Source organism: Ipomoea nil, unplaced genomic scaffold (genome assembly GCF_001879475.1).
Source record: "Ipomoea nil cultivar Tokyo-kokei standard unplaced genomic scaffold, Asagao_1.1 scaffold1421, whole genome shotgun sequence".
Classification (NCBI taxonomy): Eukaryota; Viridiplantae; Streptophyta; class Magnoliopsida; order Solanales; family Convolvulaceae; genus Ipomoea; species Ipomoea nil.
Genome location: NW_017617849.1, coordinates 879,602 through 896,693, shown reverse-complemented (window position 1 = coordinate 896,693; position 17,092 = coordinate 879,602). Strand labels below are relative to the sequence as shown.

Sequence of the window (17,092 nt, the reverse complement as noted above, 5' to 3'; positions counted from 1 at the left end):
GTTGAAATTTAAGGTGTGCTATTTTAAAACCTTAGGTGTGTGGTTTGTGTAATATATATATATATATATATATAATAGATTTATAAACTACTTTTATGAATTTTGATAATGCAAATTGACTGGGGTCGACTTGTATAACGTAAATGAATGATAAAAAGAATAATTAGGTAAGATATTTTATGTGGAAATTCAGAAGCCTAAAATCACAATTTTTTTTTTTTTTAATAATTGGATTAGGCCGAAATCCATTATTATTATTATTATTATTATTATTATTATTATTATTATTATTATTGTTGTTGTTGTTGTTGTTGTTGTTGTTGTTGTTATTATTATTAAATAATACATGATCCGACCTACTTTATTGAGTGCTATCAAAATATAAACAAATATAAGGGGAAAACAATGTGGTCGGGAAAGTAACTAAGGGCCCGAACCTATGAGGTCGGGATGCTCTAGTTGGATTGGTGTAAGTTGAGAGTAGCAATCTCCCTTTTTGGGACAATAAATGTAAGTGTCTTATATAGGATGAGTCAGGGGATACATGTCGGTCTCTCGACATGTATTCCACGTGCCGTGTATGGGTTCCGCGACAAAGACAAATGTGCCAAACGTCCTTACAAGGCTGACAACTTGATGAGACGTGATGGGGACTTGTATTCCGCTCTTGGTCGATGACCCTAAAGGCTGTCAGTTATGGTCGGTATAGGAGGACATACCAGTGTTGCCTAGCCTCTTTTCCGGTTGGAATAGGTTATGAACTAGCATCGACTCTCAAGTTAATCAACTTACTGTACTATTAAACGCAAAATAGTTTGCTAGGCCGGTCAGATTTGATCGAATCTGGTTGAGAAGTGCCCTTTTATAGACCACGTATATCATGTGAACACGTGAATTAGACCATGTAGGGTAAGTATGATTGTCATATAATCCTATCAAATTTCTTATGAACATTTTATAGTACTTCAAGTAATATACATTAAATTGTCATTTGAAAAAATTACACTTATTATATTTTGTTAAATATAATTACTCTTACACTGTTATAACGTAACTCTATTACTATTTAATGAATTTACAAACTTATGTTATTGTTTTTATAAATTTAGATCCATAATATAACATGAGGATATAATTTACCATGATTGGGCAGTTGCAAAGGGATTTCTCATTTTCAAATATTAATAGTGATATGAATATTTTATTATAATATGTTTTCTATTCAAAATATTTTATCTAGTTAATTATATTTCATATTTTATTTTAAATAATTTTTATCTATTTTGATGTATTTTAATTTTTTATCGTAATTAACAATATTTATGACTCGACTTTTAAGTAATTTTTACTTTTAAAATATCTCATTAATTTTTAATCTTTCGCTCACTAAAAAAATTTTCTAGATCCGTCCATATTTATAAGTGAAATTGTTATATTTATATACTCAATTGTTTACAACTTGATATTCATTCGATGGTTTCAGACAAGTTTTTTATTCATGTGTCGCTAGTCACTACTATACAGTATTATATTCTTCTCCTCCTCGTCACTACTCCCTTGGGCAACTGAAATTCACTTTTGCCGCAAATTTTGGCCGGAAACTCGATCAAGTTGTTAATGTTCCGCCTAGCAATGCGGAAGCTCAGCTCACTCCTCAGCCTCCTGCTACTTCTCTGCTCCGCTGTGGCTTTAGTTTCCGCTCGAGGATCTACTAACACAACCTCCAAATGGCAAACTCTCAGTGGTATCCTATCTTCTCTCTCTCTCTGGTTGACAAAATTTTGACAATATCTTTTAAAATTCTTAAATTTTTGTTGTTCTTTTTTTTTTTTTTTTTCAAAAATGTTTGCTTCCTTTCCACTAATTAAATTTTTGGGAAATTAATTTTAAAATTGTGTTTCAGAAACACTTTGATGGAAAAATTAGTTAATAAAAACATAATAATTAAATTTCTTGAAAAGATTTCAAACATTTGGGGGATGTTTGGTTCATGCATTTTCTAATATATTAAACTGCATGAAAATTTAAAACTTTTCTATCTACCAAATCACCTCCCAAGTATTGGAACAGTTTGAAAACAATTTCTCAACATATAGAAACACAAAAAGTTACTATCAATTCAAACTTATGACCTCCCATTAAGCAATTGTTATGCTGCGGAATCGTGTCCACCTTGCAAGGTGAACACGGTTCCAATACGACGCCGTTTGGGAATCTTGAAGTAACGGTGCCGTTAGTGGCACCGTTTTTCTCCACCAATCAGAATTCATTTCTTTAAAAAAAAAATTGTCAAATAAAACAACTCAGCAAGACGCTGTGAATATAGAGTTCAAGAATTATGAATATAGAGTTCAAAAATTATGAACATAGAGTTCTATAATTATAAACCTAGAGTTATGTAATTGTGAATATACAGTTCAATGATTGTGAATATTGAGTTAAAAAATTATGAACATAGAGTTCTATAATTATGAACATAGACTTCTAGAGTTCAAAAATTATGAATATAGAGTTCTATAATTATGAACATAGAGTTCTGTAATTGTGAATATAGAGTTCAATAATTGTGAATATGAAGTTCAAAAATTATGAACATAAAATTCTATAATTATGAACATATAGTTCAATAATTATGAACATAAAGTTCTATAATTATGAACATAAACTTCTTGAAGACAAGCGTCGTTAGCGGCGAAAGAAAGGAAATTTTTTTTAAATTGACACGGCATTATTTTTCACCAAAACGGCGTCGTTTTAAAACAAGATGTACACGATTGCACAGCATAATTTCCCCCCATTGAGGAAGATGAAGAAATTTGAAAACAAGTTTCTTAATTTAAATGGTACATACTAACTTTTTACCCTTTTTAAAATTTTCACTTAATAAGGTTTAACCTTTTAAATTAATTAGTGTATGCATAGGAGATGCCAATTGAAGCACAAAAGACTAATATCGCATCCACTAAGTTAAGTCTCAATCCTACAATCACCCATTTAAGGGAGTTAACTTAGTGCCATTGCACCACAAAGTTCTTGACAATTAATTGTAGAGTTAATATCCAAAATCGTCCTCGACTATAGTGGTTTTTCTCAATTTCGTCCTAAACGACTTTGGTGACCTAATATCGTCCCAGACTTTTGTGTTTCGCTCAATTTAGTCCTCCATTTGTTATTCCGTCAAATTGGTGTTAAATAAAGGAATAATTCAGTATGTCAATATTGATCTCTCTTTACTTTCAACTTATGAAGTGCGAAATTCCTCTTTCTTGTATGAATTACACCCAGAATTACTCCCGGACCTGCAAATCAAATTTTATATTCGCAGTTTTAGGAGTAATTCTGAGAGTAATTCGTAAAAAAAAAAAAGGATTTCGCAGTTCACATGTCTATGAGTAAAGAGATGCCAATATTAAAATTACTGAATTGTCTATTTATTTAACACCAAATGGACAGAATAACAAATGAAGGACTAAATTGAGCAAAAACACAAAAGTCTGGGACTAAATTGAGCGAAACACAAAAGTCTGGGACGATATTAGGTCACCAAAGTCGTTTAGGACGAAATTGAGAAAAACCACTATAGTCGAGGACGATTTTGGGTATTAACTCATTAATTGTATCTTTAATCATAATATAATTCAAAAGAAGAATTTCTTTGTTGTTAAAAAATATATTATTTGATTAACAAAAAAAACTATTATAAATTAGTCAATTTAACCATAATAAAATATTTACATATATTAAATAGTTAATAATTAACGATACATGATATAAAAATCATTTAAAAATAGTCTGAAACTAATACATCTTCTAAGAGGAAAGATTAGTGATTTTTTTAAAGATGAAGCAAAAAATAAAAATAAATATATGACAGATATGTTTAAAAATTTAGTTTTACGATATAAAATTATAGATTTTGTTACACTTTTTATTTATTTATTTACAATTTAAAATTAAAAGAAAAATAAATGTCAACCAAATTTTTTTATATTTTTAATTTTTTTTTTGTTAGTAGAGCCCTAGGCTTGTCCATTATTCCTCCACCTTCGTTGTGGGAACTGAGCAAAGAATTATACTAAATATACTCTCAAATCTATTCCCTCATTTTTATTTCAGGATATAGCAAACAAGAATTAGATATTTTCTTGATTGATTTATAGCAAAAACTGAAACTTTTTCTTGGCTTTACTACAGGAGATGCACCTTTAGTTATAGCTCGTGGGGGACTTTCAGGGATATTTCCCGACTCCAGTTTTAATGCTTATGTTTTTGCAAAAATAACTAGCTTACCCAATGTGGTTGCATGGTGTGATGTGCAACTAACTAAAGATGGAATCGGAATTTGCTTTCCTGATGTCAAGCTTGACAATGCCTCTACTGTAGCAGGCGTCTTCCCCAACAAGACAACTACCTACCTCGTCAATGGGGTTCACTTCCATAGATTTCACTTCCAAAGAACTGATGTCGGTCAAATGTGAGTGAGTCATTAATTCTTTTGCGCCTTTTCTATGTCTTCACTTATTAATGTTTTTGACATGCTTTTGGATGTTTATGTTTAACACTGCACATTGCTTTGGGTGGAGAGTTCGGTGGTCCTCTGTTGTTTGTGACTTTTGTGTTTGAATCTAACACCTTTTGAAAAGTATTTAGACATGATATTTGAATATTCTTAAAAAGTATTGATACTCTTTAATTTGTACCTTGAACAGTGACACAAGGAAATTATGCTCGTTCATATCTTTTTGATGGCCTTCAGCAAATTCTTACTGTTGAAGACATGCTTCATCAAGTTAAACCTCCAGGATTGTGGTTAAATGTTCAGGTGGTAAATTACAAATTGATCCAAAATTGCTTGCTTTTGTATTTTTTGGGGACGAGGAAAACTAGCAGCCACTATGCATACAACGGGGTAAACGCATTGTGACCTTAGCCGGCAAAGGACCACGAGGTAAACCAGCCTAGGTTGGCCATAGCTAATGGCCTAAACCAAGAAGGCTAATAGGTCACTCCCACTAGGAATCAAACTTGGAACCATGTAGTTACCAAGTCAACAACCTGTTCAATTCAACTGGGGTCTGGGGTTGCCCCTTTTGTAATTTTTCTCAATTCCTTTAGTGGCAATTTCACTTATTTAACTCCTCCTGCCTATTACATTTGTTACAACTTAGCATATATTGACTTTACATGCATATCCTATAACAGAATTGTTTTACATATATGCATGTGAACATGTGAAGGGTTAGAGTTTTAATCTGTGTATCTCTTCCTTACATTGAGAACTCAGGTCTGTGTTTAGGAAATAACATTTTACTGGTATGGTGAATTATGTGGTTGTACATTGTAGATACTTTAGAAACCTTACTACTTTCTGTAACCCCAAATAGAGGCAGATCCAGAGGGGCCGGGGGCAATGGGGCAGTTGCCCCCCTCACTCTTCCCCACCCCCTTATATATGTATGTGTGTGTATATATATATATATATATATATATATATATATATATATATATATAGCAGTAACTTATATATAAAAGCGAAATGTATATACAAGTTGCTAGATGTTATGGTAACTTAGTTGATTGTTCCTTAAAATTGATACCAAAGGGATGGGCTTTTATTCTAGCTTCTTCTTCTTCTTTTTTTATTTTTTTTTTAACCCTTTACAAGATGGAGTATATAATTGTGATTCATATCAAAATTTGTATAAACTTTTGATATTTTGTCATAAACATTTTTGAATTTTGCCCCCACTCAAAAAAATTCCTAGATCTGCCTCTGATCCCAAAAGGCAATGTTTGTGAAATAATTTGGCTAAGAGTATTCATTGTTGTGCAAGTTTTTATGAGCTTCTTCATAGTTTTTTTTGTAGTGACTTCTTGTTTCTTGTTTTTGGCAGCATGATTTATTCTACAAACAGCACAATTTGAGTATGAGAACCTTTGTTCTTTCTGTATCTAAAAGCGCTGTTGTTCAGTACATTTCATCACCCGAAGTAAACTTCTTGAAAAGTATTGTGGCACAATTCAACCCAAAAGTGACAAAACTTGTTTTCCGATTTCTTGGACAACATGAAGTTGAACCTTCAACCGGCAAAACATATGGGTCTCTACAAAAGAATCTTACATATATTAAAACCTTTGCCTCAGGAATCCTTGTTCCAAAAGGTTACATCTGGCCTTCAGACAATACCCAATACTTACTGCCACATACATCAATTGTATCAGATGCTCATAAAGAGGGTCTAGAGGTTTATGCTTCAGACTTTTTAAATGATAGATCTCTTGCCTATAATTATAGTTATGATCCTTTAGCAGAATATCTTTCTTTCATTGACAATGGGGACTTTTCTGTGGATGGTGTGCTGTCTGACTTCCCAATAACTCCATCATCGGCTATAGGTAAACTATAAATTTATTTCATTTTCGATAGTGAGGTGCAACTTTTCCTGTTTGACATGATATAATATTTTATTTTCATAAGGCTGGATATATATATATATGAGTTTAAGGTTAAATGTACGTTTTAACAGAGGTTAGGACAGTGTTGAAGTGGGCATATAGATTTGTGATTTTGAAATTGCTAACTGGATAAGAGAGAAACTGAGAAAGAGACATTAAAATGCTAAAGATTAGGTCAGAGCTCTTTCTTCATTCAATTATCTTCTGATTGCTAAAGATTTTGTTAACATGCAGATTGCTATTCTCATATGGACAACAATGATAAGCCTCAAGGTACATAGCTTGCATATATCCTTAGCTTGTTGTGAATATGGCTTTGCATATATATTATTTTATTTTATTTTTAATTTGTATTGGGTTTAGGGTTTCTAATTATCTCATCTCAAGGAGCAAGTGGGGATTATCCCGGATGCACTGACAAAGCTTATTCTAAAGCCACATCTGATGGTGTAGATGTTCTTGACTGTCCTGTCCAAATGACAAAAGATGGAATACCATTCTGCTTTGGTTCTATAAATCTCATAGATGGGAGTACAGCTGCTCAGTCTTTAAGCGATCTTGCTATTAGCATTCCAGAGCTTGCGGAAGTAAATGGAATTTACAGTTTCAGCGTCACATGGGACCAAATTCAGATGCTTAGACGTAAGTTCAGCTAACTTCAATTCTACTTCTGGAATATTATTAGATCAGAGGTCTCTTTGAAATTCAATTTTATTTAGTTCACATTAACTTGAATATTTAAAAGAGTTAATTACCAAAATGGTCCCTTGACTATAGCGAAATTATCAATTTAGTCTTTGATTATTTTTTTGACCAATTAAGTCCTTCAACTTTAAAAATCTTAACCAATTTGGTCCTCCGTTTGTTTGACCGTTAGTCAACCGTTAACTTGGGACCAAATTGGTAATTTGCTATAGTCAAGGGACCATTTTAGTAATTAACTTTTAAGGGTGGACAATTCGGTTCAGTTTTCTCGAACCGAACCGTACCAAACTAGTTAGATTCGGTAACGAACAACCGAACGGTAATAGATTCTTGTATACCGAATGGTTCGATAAAAACTCGAACCGAACTGAATTTGTTCGGTAAAAATCGAACCGAACCGAATACCGTTTGAACTTTGGATTGCTATTTTGTTATATATTAGACTTTGGATATGGACTATGTAAACACCATAACACATAATATATAACTTTTGATAACAAACCATAAAGAAATCAAATAAAACATTTACGAGAGATACCCGTGAAAATATGAGCTGAATGGCAGAGCAAGCAATATGAAACTTGGATTTACTTTTTATTTATTTATTTATTTTTTATTATTATTATATTTTTAAAAAAATCAAACGGTATTCGGTTCAGTTCAATTTTTTACCGAACAATTCGGATCGGTTTTTTATTGAACCGTTCGGTATACAAGAATCCAATACCGTTCGGTTGTTCGGTATATTACCGAACCAAATTAGTTCGGTTCGGTTTGATACGGTTCATTTTGAGAAAACTAAACTGAATTGCCCACCCCTAAAGATAATTACCAAAATGGTCCCTTGACTATAGCGAAATTACCAATTTGGTCTCAAGTTAACGGTTGATTAACGGTCAAACAAACAGAGGACCAAATTGATTAAGATTTTTAAAATTGAGGGACTTAATTGGTTAAAAAAAATAGTCAAGAACTAAATTGATAATTTCACTATAGTCAAGGGACCATTTCGGTAATTAACTCTATTTAAAATAACTGTTGGTTATTGTTGCATTATATTATATTTACGTACACATTTTTCTACTTCCTGCAGCATCAATGTCAGACCCATATTCACAGAATAATTTGTTTAGGAACCCAAAATCGCGACATGCAGGGAACTTTATGAAACTTGATGACCTTTTAGCATTGTCAAAAAATGCTACTTCTGTTTCAGGGGTCCTCATCGGCATAGAGGTAAGTTACCTATTGCAAATTTTTTATTTTTTTTAAATAAAAAAAAATGCACTTTTGATTTGTAAGTTATGATATAGTAGCTTTATCTTTCATAGTTATGTTGTTCAAAAATGGTTATCATCTTTTAAATTTTGTTACAATTTAGGCTCTGCTTGGTAAAAAATTGGCCTATATGTCAATTTTGGCTTATTTGACCACTATTACTTGTTTAATTTAGTTAAAATATCAATATAAATGTTTGGTTAATTAGCGTTTTGCAACTCCAAAAGGCTAAAATTAAAAAAGCTACTACTAGTAACTTTTTCAATTAGTTTGTTGAGAAAAGAAATTATACCAAACAGCTATCAGTTAACAGCTAATTTACCAAACACATTTTTACAATCAGCTAATGTTATCAACTATTTATACCATCTAATTAACACAATCAACTAACAACAAACAGCTATCAGCTAACAGCCATTTTACCAAACAGTGAAGTCTTTTTGCATTGTCAACCAGTTTCTGTTAAGAGTTAAAAGAATATTTGGAAGAATCTATAGAAAATGGTTACCCAACCTTCAGCCTTCTCACAGCTTATTGACACTCTTCCTCATCGTTCCATACAGAATGCAGCCTATCTGGCAGAAAAGCAGGGATTAAGCATCGTCAATGCAGTTCTAGATGCCTTGAGCAGAGCCGGTTACAATAATCTGACAGACAAAAAAGTTATGATTCGGTCAACCAGCAGTGCTGTTCTGAGGAAATTTACAAACAGCAACTACGAACGTGTGTATTGGATTGATGAGATTATCCGAGATATTGAGAACTCTACTGTTTTGGACATCAAAAAGTTGGCAAATTCTGTAGTCATAAGCAAAGAATCTGTGTTTCCAACTGTTGGAGAGTTCCTTGCCAAACAAACAAATGTGGTGACAAAGCTGCACAAATTCAAGGTTAAAGTATATGTGCAACTCTTCAGCAATGAGTTTTTATCCCAAGCATGGGACTTCTTCTCAGATCCATCTGTGGAGATAAACACCTTTGTTTCTGAAGCTGGTGTTGATGGTGTAATTACAGATTTCCCAGCTACAGCTAACAGATACAGAAGTAAGTTAATTTCCTTTAAGTGTAGACATGCAACGTAACTCCTTGATCGGTGTTGGGATTTGGCAGGGAATCGGTGTCTGGGATATAAGAAAATCCCGCCATACATGCTTGGTGTTCCAGTGGGCGGTCTTCTTCAATTTCTGAGTTCTCAGCCTCCAGCAGAGGCCCCGGCCCCAGTACTGACAGAGAGCGATGTGGTGCAGCCACCTCTACCTCCTGTTGCCAATATTATCTCTTCACATCCTGGAAATAGATCTGTGGTAGCGCCTGGTCCAATCCCTCCTCCGAGTGGACAATTCTCAATTGCTGCTAGAGTTTCCACCAGCATTGTTGTCGTTCTCGTGGCAGTTGTGGTGCTTTAACTTCTTGATGCATATATGCATGCCACAGTACAGTACAGTACAGTGTGACTGAGTAAATTATATTGTGAAAGGCAGACATGGTTGGGTTTCTATATATAAAACTTTCAATGGTCAACTTTTCCTGTTCGACGTGATATAATAATAACACTGTTGCAAAAATGGATCTAAACGCCGGCCTAGACCCAGCCTAGGCACTAGGCGCCCGTGTCGATTTCCCTCCTAGGCGACCGGGCTGCCTAGGCGTCCGCCTAGCGCCTAACTCGGCCGACTTGGCCGCCTAGCGTCTAACTTAGCCGAGTTAACTCGTCCATTTTGATCGAGTTAACTCGATCAGCTCAGCCTTGCTAATTTTTTTCATTATATATATATATATATATATATATATATATATATATATATATATATAGGGGGCTTCAAATGAGAATCCTTGGTTAGGTAAGAACATAGGAACCAATCCAAGCCTTAAATATTCACTCAATCAATGGTGTAGATAAAGTAATCATTTATATGTAGATCTCTAATATAATTAATTAAAAGGATACTAGTGTAATTTTGTTTGGACACCAATTATAAACTAATATTATATTTGGATTGATTCCAAGAATCTAGGAAGAGAAGATAAACAAGGACTCCAATTTGTCCGCAAATCTACGTTCGCTAATACTGCCCAGGAGAATGACCGCCTACCGTCGGATTTAAATTCTCGGCGTTCGTGTGCATCGGAATACGGACAAAACCCAACGATAAACAAATTTTGCTGCTGTGTTGAATTGAATTCGTATGGGTTCATAATGAATTGGGTTACAGCCTACCATTAGATGAGTTGTTCATCATCAAACTACTGTGCACAAATGCATGAACAGATGTGCTACATTATGTGCACACTCATGGGTTCGCAATTTTGATCAAACAAAAACTAAATTTGCTATAACGGCACGTAGTTCGACTCTAGGGTGCACTGACCGGCGTGGACAGCCTTGGTTGGGTGCACACATTTCTCATTGACTCATTGTGAGGGCATACATGAAATCACGTGTGCAAAGAGTGAATGAGTCCGTCACATCCCAAACTCAGAATGCGTGATTACCGAGTGTGCACCAACGTGTTTTTGAATGTGCCATACGGACAAAAAAAACCAAGGGTGTGCACGTTGGACCTACTGATTGTGCCACACTGCGTAAACATACACTAAGAAAATAAATTAGCGCAATGCAACACTGAAGTACCAATCTAAACTGCTCGGAGTGGGCTAAGTGCCCAGTTGTGGGTTGGTTGTACACTCAACTCTAGGTAAGTACACAGAACAGACCGCGTGAAATGAGAACGATGGTGTCGTTTTACATACCCCAACCTCCGTTGGCGTGATTATCTTGTGTGCACCAGTATATCGCATGTGCCAGTATGCGCAGTAGTACTACAGAACAAAACCATGGAAGCCAGCCAGCTGGGAGACACCATTTTTAAGGAAACAACGCTAATTAAATGATCCAGATAAAACCAACATCCAGGGGAAAGAAAGGTATATGCTAAATATTAAACATCTATGTGTGCACGTAGGAAGCTATGTGTATGCCATAATGTCCACCCAGAGAGATTACCCAACTAGCATGTTAAAATACAGTGTGTGCACCTAAGTAATCATATGTCTGCCAAAACTTGTCTAAACTAATTACTAATCAGAAAAATGAGACACAAATTGACGTGCCACCGGGATGAATTGTGTGAGCGGTAATTTAGAACAAAAGTGAAAGTAACATGTGTGAACTTTGGCATATCGTTGTGTGAAATAATGTACCAGCGTGAAGTGTTCAACTATGCAGCGGCATAGGGAGTCCCACTTGTGTCATAATGTGCAGAATTCGGTCACACAAAAAATGGCGCTCATTTAGTTCGTGCGCACTAGGTAATACATTGCGTACCATTTTGTGCTACGTAATTGTAGCCATGACCTAATGTGCACTTACGTTGACCTGTATGTGCCATCGTGGGCAACTGTACTACCAGATTGAAACACCACTTATGAAGGAAAAGTTGGCCAAAAAAAATATAAATTAATCTAGGATAAGCTAAAAAAAAAAAAACATATTCAGCGTACTTGAACGTAACCAAGTGAACTAAACTAATCTACTAATCAACTAGCTAAAAAACGATAACACTAAGCTATCTTTGTTCGAGGGCATCATGGTATCTGACTACACTACGAATGTTCTTGGAATGGTAAACGTTAATCTCGATCACACTTGGGTTAACAAGCTTGTGTCATCATGCTCAAGAAAACTGTTATACGAATTACTGTGTGCACTTGGGTTAACGAGCTTGTGCCATCATGCTCAAGAAAACTATTATACGAATTACCGTGTGCACTTGGGTTAACGAGTTTGTGCCATCATGCTCCAGGAAACTGTTATACAAAATACCATGTGCACTTGGGTTAACGAGCTTGTGCCATCATGCTCAAGAAAATTGTTATACGAATTACCGTGTGCACTTGGGTTAACGAGTTTGTGCCATCATGCTCCAGAAAACTGTTATACGAAATACCTTGTGCACTTTGGTTAACGAGTTTGTGCCATCATGCTCAAGAAACCTGTTATACAAAATACCGTGTGCACTTGGGTAAACTGCGTGTGCCATAATATATAGAAAGAGCATTTGGATGAAAAGATGGGGAACGAGTAGTTATGCAGTTGGGTTGTACCATTAGGATTAAGCTAAGCTAAGCAAAGCACAAAGCAGATCATCACCATTTAAGCCATAAATAATCATTCTTTGAAAGTATAAAATCCAGTAACAACTAACAACAATTACTTGAGACTAGCAATGCACGAAAACCGAAACTAAGTAAGATCATTAAGACGCGTAGTTTGATCTTCCAGCACTTGACCTCCTTGAGACCATGGGCGAAGCATAAGAATGTTGGGTCGGTGGCACCATCCTTGTAGTAAGCAAAAACCAGGGTACTGTCATCAGCCATGCTCTCCCCCATGAAACTGCAAAGAGAACCACACTCATTAGCAAAACAAACTAAAATGCTTCCATTTACGTATAACAATGATATAATGCAATAACAATGTCATGACAGATTGACAGAGCTTACAATTGGAGGTCATTGAGCTTTGAGAGAAGGAAATTTTTAGCACCCTCGATATTCTTCTTAAATAACTTCATAATAGCACACCAAAAATGATACCACAACAAAATCAAATTAAAAAGAAATTGAAAATAACTCAAACAACCAAAAAAACATAAGGAAAAGCAAGCGGAAATCAAACAAACAAAATGGAAACAAAAAAACGAAAGGGACAACTGAATATAAGACAAGCAAAAACAAACAACTCTACAACTCATATACGATTAAAATAGGCACAAATTGCACAGGAAATCGATACTTCAAACAAAAAAACACCTCGAGCAGCGGACGACCTCGTCACCGGACGAAAACGTTTAGAGTTCCTACCATCACCGCCGGCCATCTCAGACGGAAAACAGAAGCAGAGACGAGGGATAGCAAATCGGGCGGCGACGAGGGAGAAGCGAACGAAAAACTAGCGTGAGGATGAGGAAGATGGAAGTCTACGAAAGAGTCCAACCTACTGTGAACAAATCCAACCAAATCCATACTACGAAGAAGTAGCGAGAATTTCTCACTTCCACGCACGTGCACCTATTGAAGTTCCTAAAATAACCCTGCTTGTCCAAAATAAAAACAAAGCAGTGGAAAAAACTTATTAAAAAAAAGAGATTAAACATGCACCGTTGATTGAATAAAATAAATGGCTTAGATTAGTTCCCAAGTTCCTACCTAAAGATGGGTTCCTATATGATTGTTATTCTATATATATATATATATATATATATATATATATATATATATATATATATACCCGTAGACTAGTTTGATACTTTGAATCTTTGGATGATTTAAATATTTAAGTATTTTTAATTTTTAATTTTTAATATTGTTTTGATGTTATGATTTGTGAATTATCATTATTTCATTTATTTAGATGCGTTATTTGATTGAATGTTGAAAACAGCCTCATTAAAATCGTCAAATTGCAAGTCTGCCACTGTTTTTTTGGCGCCCGCGTAGGCCGCTTAAGCGCTAGGCGCTGCCCGGACGCCTAGCGCCTATTGCAACCATGAATAATAATATTGAGTTTGAGGTTAAATGGTCTAACAGAGGTTATGATAGTGTTTAAGTGGACATACAGATTTTTGATTTTCGAATTGCTAACTGGAGAAGAGATAAACTGACAAAGAGATCGATCAATTTGAATTGGTGTTGATGCAATGTTAGTCTCAAGATTATTCGTACTCTGATATGCTGTCTCTGCATGCTAGCTCATGCATGTATGTATACTGAAGCCTGACAGAGATGAATTCAGAATGGATAATTTTCAGAATGGATAATTTGAATAGAGACACTATTACAATTTACAAAGGTGTTAGGATGATTCCAAGTGTATAGTTACTAGAATTAAGATAGACTAGAATCTAGAGTTTTGTCTTACAATTTGGTAGTAGTTGTATTCTAGTATTCTTGTGATACAAATCTCATAAGGAGAATCTGTTCAATAAATTATTTGCCCAAATATGATCTCGAATTCAATGAACTTACTTATGCAACACAAGTTTTATTGTTCTCATATAAAATATTATGAGATAAGACATAACATGATCAGTTTTGGGACTTGGTATCATGAGATCAAATAAAATAGTCAGTACCTAAGTAGCTCATTAAAAAACCATATATTGGTTTCTCCCACAAAAGTCAAAATCTTGTACGCCAAAGATACTAGAGGATATGTTAAACACTATTCTAATATTTTATTATAGGAGAACACTAAATGTTGCTAGTAATTTCATCATCATAGATACTATATTAGGCCTAATGCGATTATGAAACTTTTGGTAATAAATTAGTGTTCCAGCACAATGAAGTAGTAGACTTTTGGTCTTAAAGCATCTTCATTATTCTCTACGAGTCTAAATGGTCTTTATCTGCTTCATGAGATTTGACAACCATTATTGTGACAAGTACATAATACTTATCCATATAAAACATCTTCAAGATATTTTTCAAACTGCCACTTGTAACATTCTTTCAAAGCGAGATACTTGACCTGCAGGTCGAGATAATACTTGGTTTTTCCAAATCTTTCATTTCAAACTCTTTATGTATTTCAATGATGTTCATACCACAACACAAGCTGAGATAATAAATAAATAACTCCATTAGCAACTCTTTAATGAGCACACTTCAAGTTATGTAAAGCCATTGTAATTCAACAAATATGCTGCGTTTTTTATTGTCACCTTGCACAAAATCATTTGAGAGGAAAACAATGACCAGGTTTGAAAATGTGGGAAGGGTTCTCAACAAAAGGGTATTCGATTTGCCAAGAAAAAGAGAGAAATTTGATTTCGAGAGGGATAAAGGATTTCGACTTCGATGGATCTTCTTCGGTTTAACGATTCGATTACAACACTTTGATGAACTTTATGGTTCTCTTCCTTGGTTTTTACGGGTTTTGAGTCCGAGATCTTCATCGGTTTCTCTTCATAACTTGAAGTCTTGTTCATCTTCTCTTCTTCATAAGGGATCTCACACGATGAATCATGGACACACTTCTACCATATACTCCAAATCCTTGTCCGATTAGCTAACAAAGCCAATCCTTAAGTCATTTTTCCCAATTCTATCTAAGATCTCTTATGGACTGAGGAACTCCGAGCTCATTACTACCAACGCGACACTCATACCTTCTTTAGTACGCCCTTTTGACCATACAAAACCTTGCACTGAATCCTTGGTATGCTCGAACGATAACCATTATTGTAAGAAAACTCGATCAATTTCCAATACTAGCTCGTCCTAAGATCCTTGTAAGTCCATAGCGCAAGCTCCAAAACTTGTCTTCTCAGTTTGCACAATTCTTTCTCGTCGACCATCCATAATTGGGTGAAACGTAGAGCTCCACATCTACTTTGCGCTTAACGCAGTCAAAGGTACTCCTCCAAAGTGTGACGTGAGTCCAAACCGTTACCAAAGTCAACATCTTAAGTCACTCCATGATACTTTGCCCAATACTCCACTTATATGAGTTATATCCTTGCTAATTGCACTCCAGTCACTCCACTTATACGAGTTATATCCTTGCTAATTGCACTCCAGTCACTCCATGATACTTTGCCCATCCTTGCTAATTGCACTCCAATTAACATCTTAAGTCACTCAGCTATAGTCCAATTTGTTCGGGCCCGGTCAACATCTTAAGTCACTCATCTATAGTCCAATTTGTTCTTTCTTGTCTTCGGGCCCGGTCAACATCTTAATTCGGTCAACATCTTAAGTCACTCAGCTATAGTCCAATTTGGTTCTTTCTTATCTTCGGGCCCAGTCAACATCTTAAGTTACTCAATTATAGTCCAATTTGTTCTTTCTTGTCTATAGTCCAATTTGTTAGTCCAATTTGTTCTTTCTTGTCTATAGTCCAATTTGTTCTTTCTTGTCTTGGGAGTCACTCAGCTATAGTCCAGTTTGTTCTTTCTTGTCTTGGGTAAGAGTAGGCTTGCTTCTACAAAAGTCTTCATATGTCAATAGCCTCTATTATATATGGAGAGAGAGTCAAGAGCAGCAAGGCTTCTCCTACAAAAGTCTACCTCCCATGTGAGAGTTCAACTTGGTATCACTGGACCACAAGGTCCTTGGTAACCAATAAGCTATTAGTTATCAACTAATTACCAAACACACCTACATAGTTAGTTGGACAACAAAGAATATATAAATTACATTAATATTATCATTTTATTACAACATTGTTACATGTTTCAAATAATTAGTTATAAATAATAAATATAATTATGCTATGATGCATAATAAATTAAATCTCAATGTGTATCGATTTATAGAAAAATCTATCATTATTGTCCGATTGTGTGTTATGAATGAAGCTCGCTCTGTTTGTGACTTTAACATATAAAGAAGTACAATGAAATTATGAGGAAAGTAAACATATAATACCAATAACATATTACCAAGTTAAGTCGGACCAACTCAACTAAAATTGCTCAATGCATTTGCATTTTCATTAATATAGTACTTGGCTTTAGATGGTGACAACTTACATGATTTGATGGTGAATTTAGGACAAAATATTGGAATATGCAACAGTATTTTGTTGAGAAATAAATAAAAAAGGAAAAAAAGTAGTGGGAGAATAATAAAAAAGGGAAGGTGGCGA

The 17,092-nt window shown here is 34.8% G+C and overlaps 1 pseudogene; it reads left to right on the top strand.

Annotated features, from left to right (window-relative positions):
• The first annotated feature begins 1,632 nt into the window (after positions 1–1,632).
• Positions 1,633–9,923, top strand: LOC109187307 (annotated as a pseudogene).
• Positions 9,924–17,092: the final 7,169 nt, after the last annotated feature.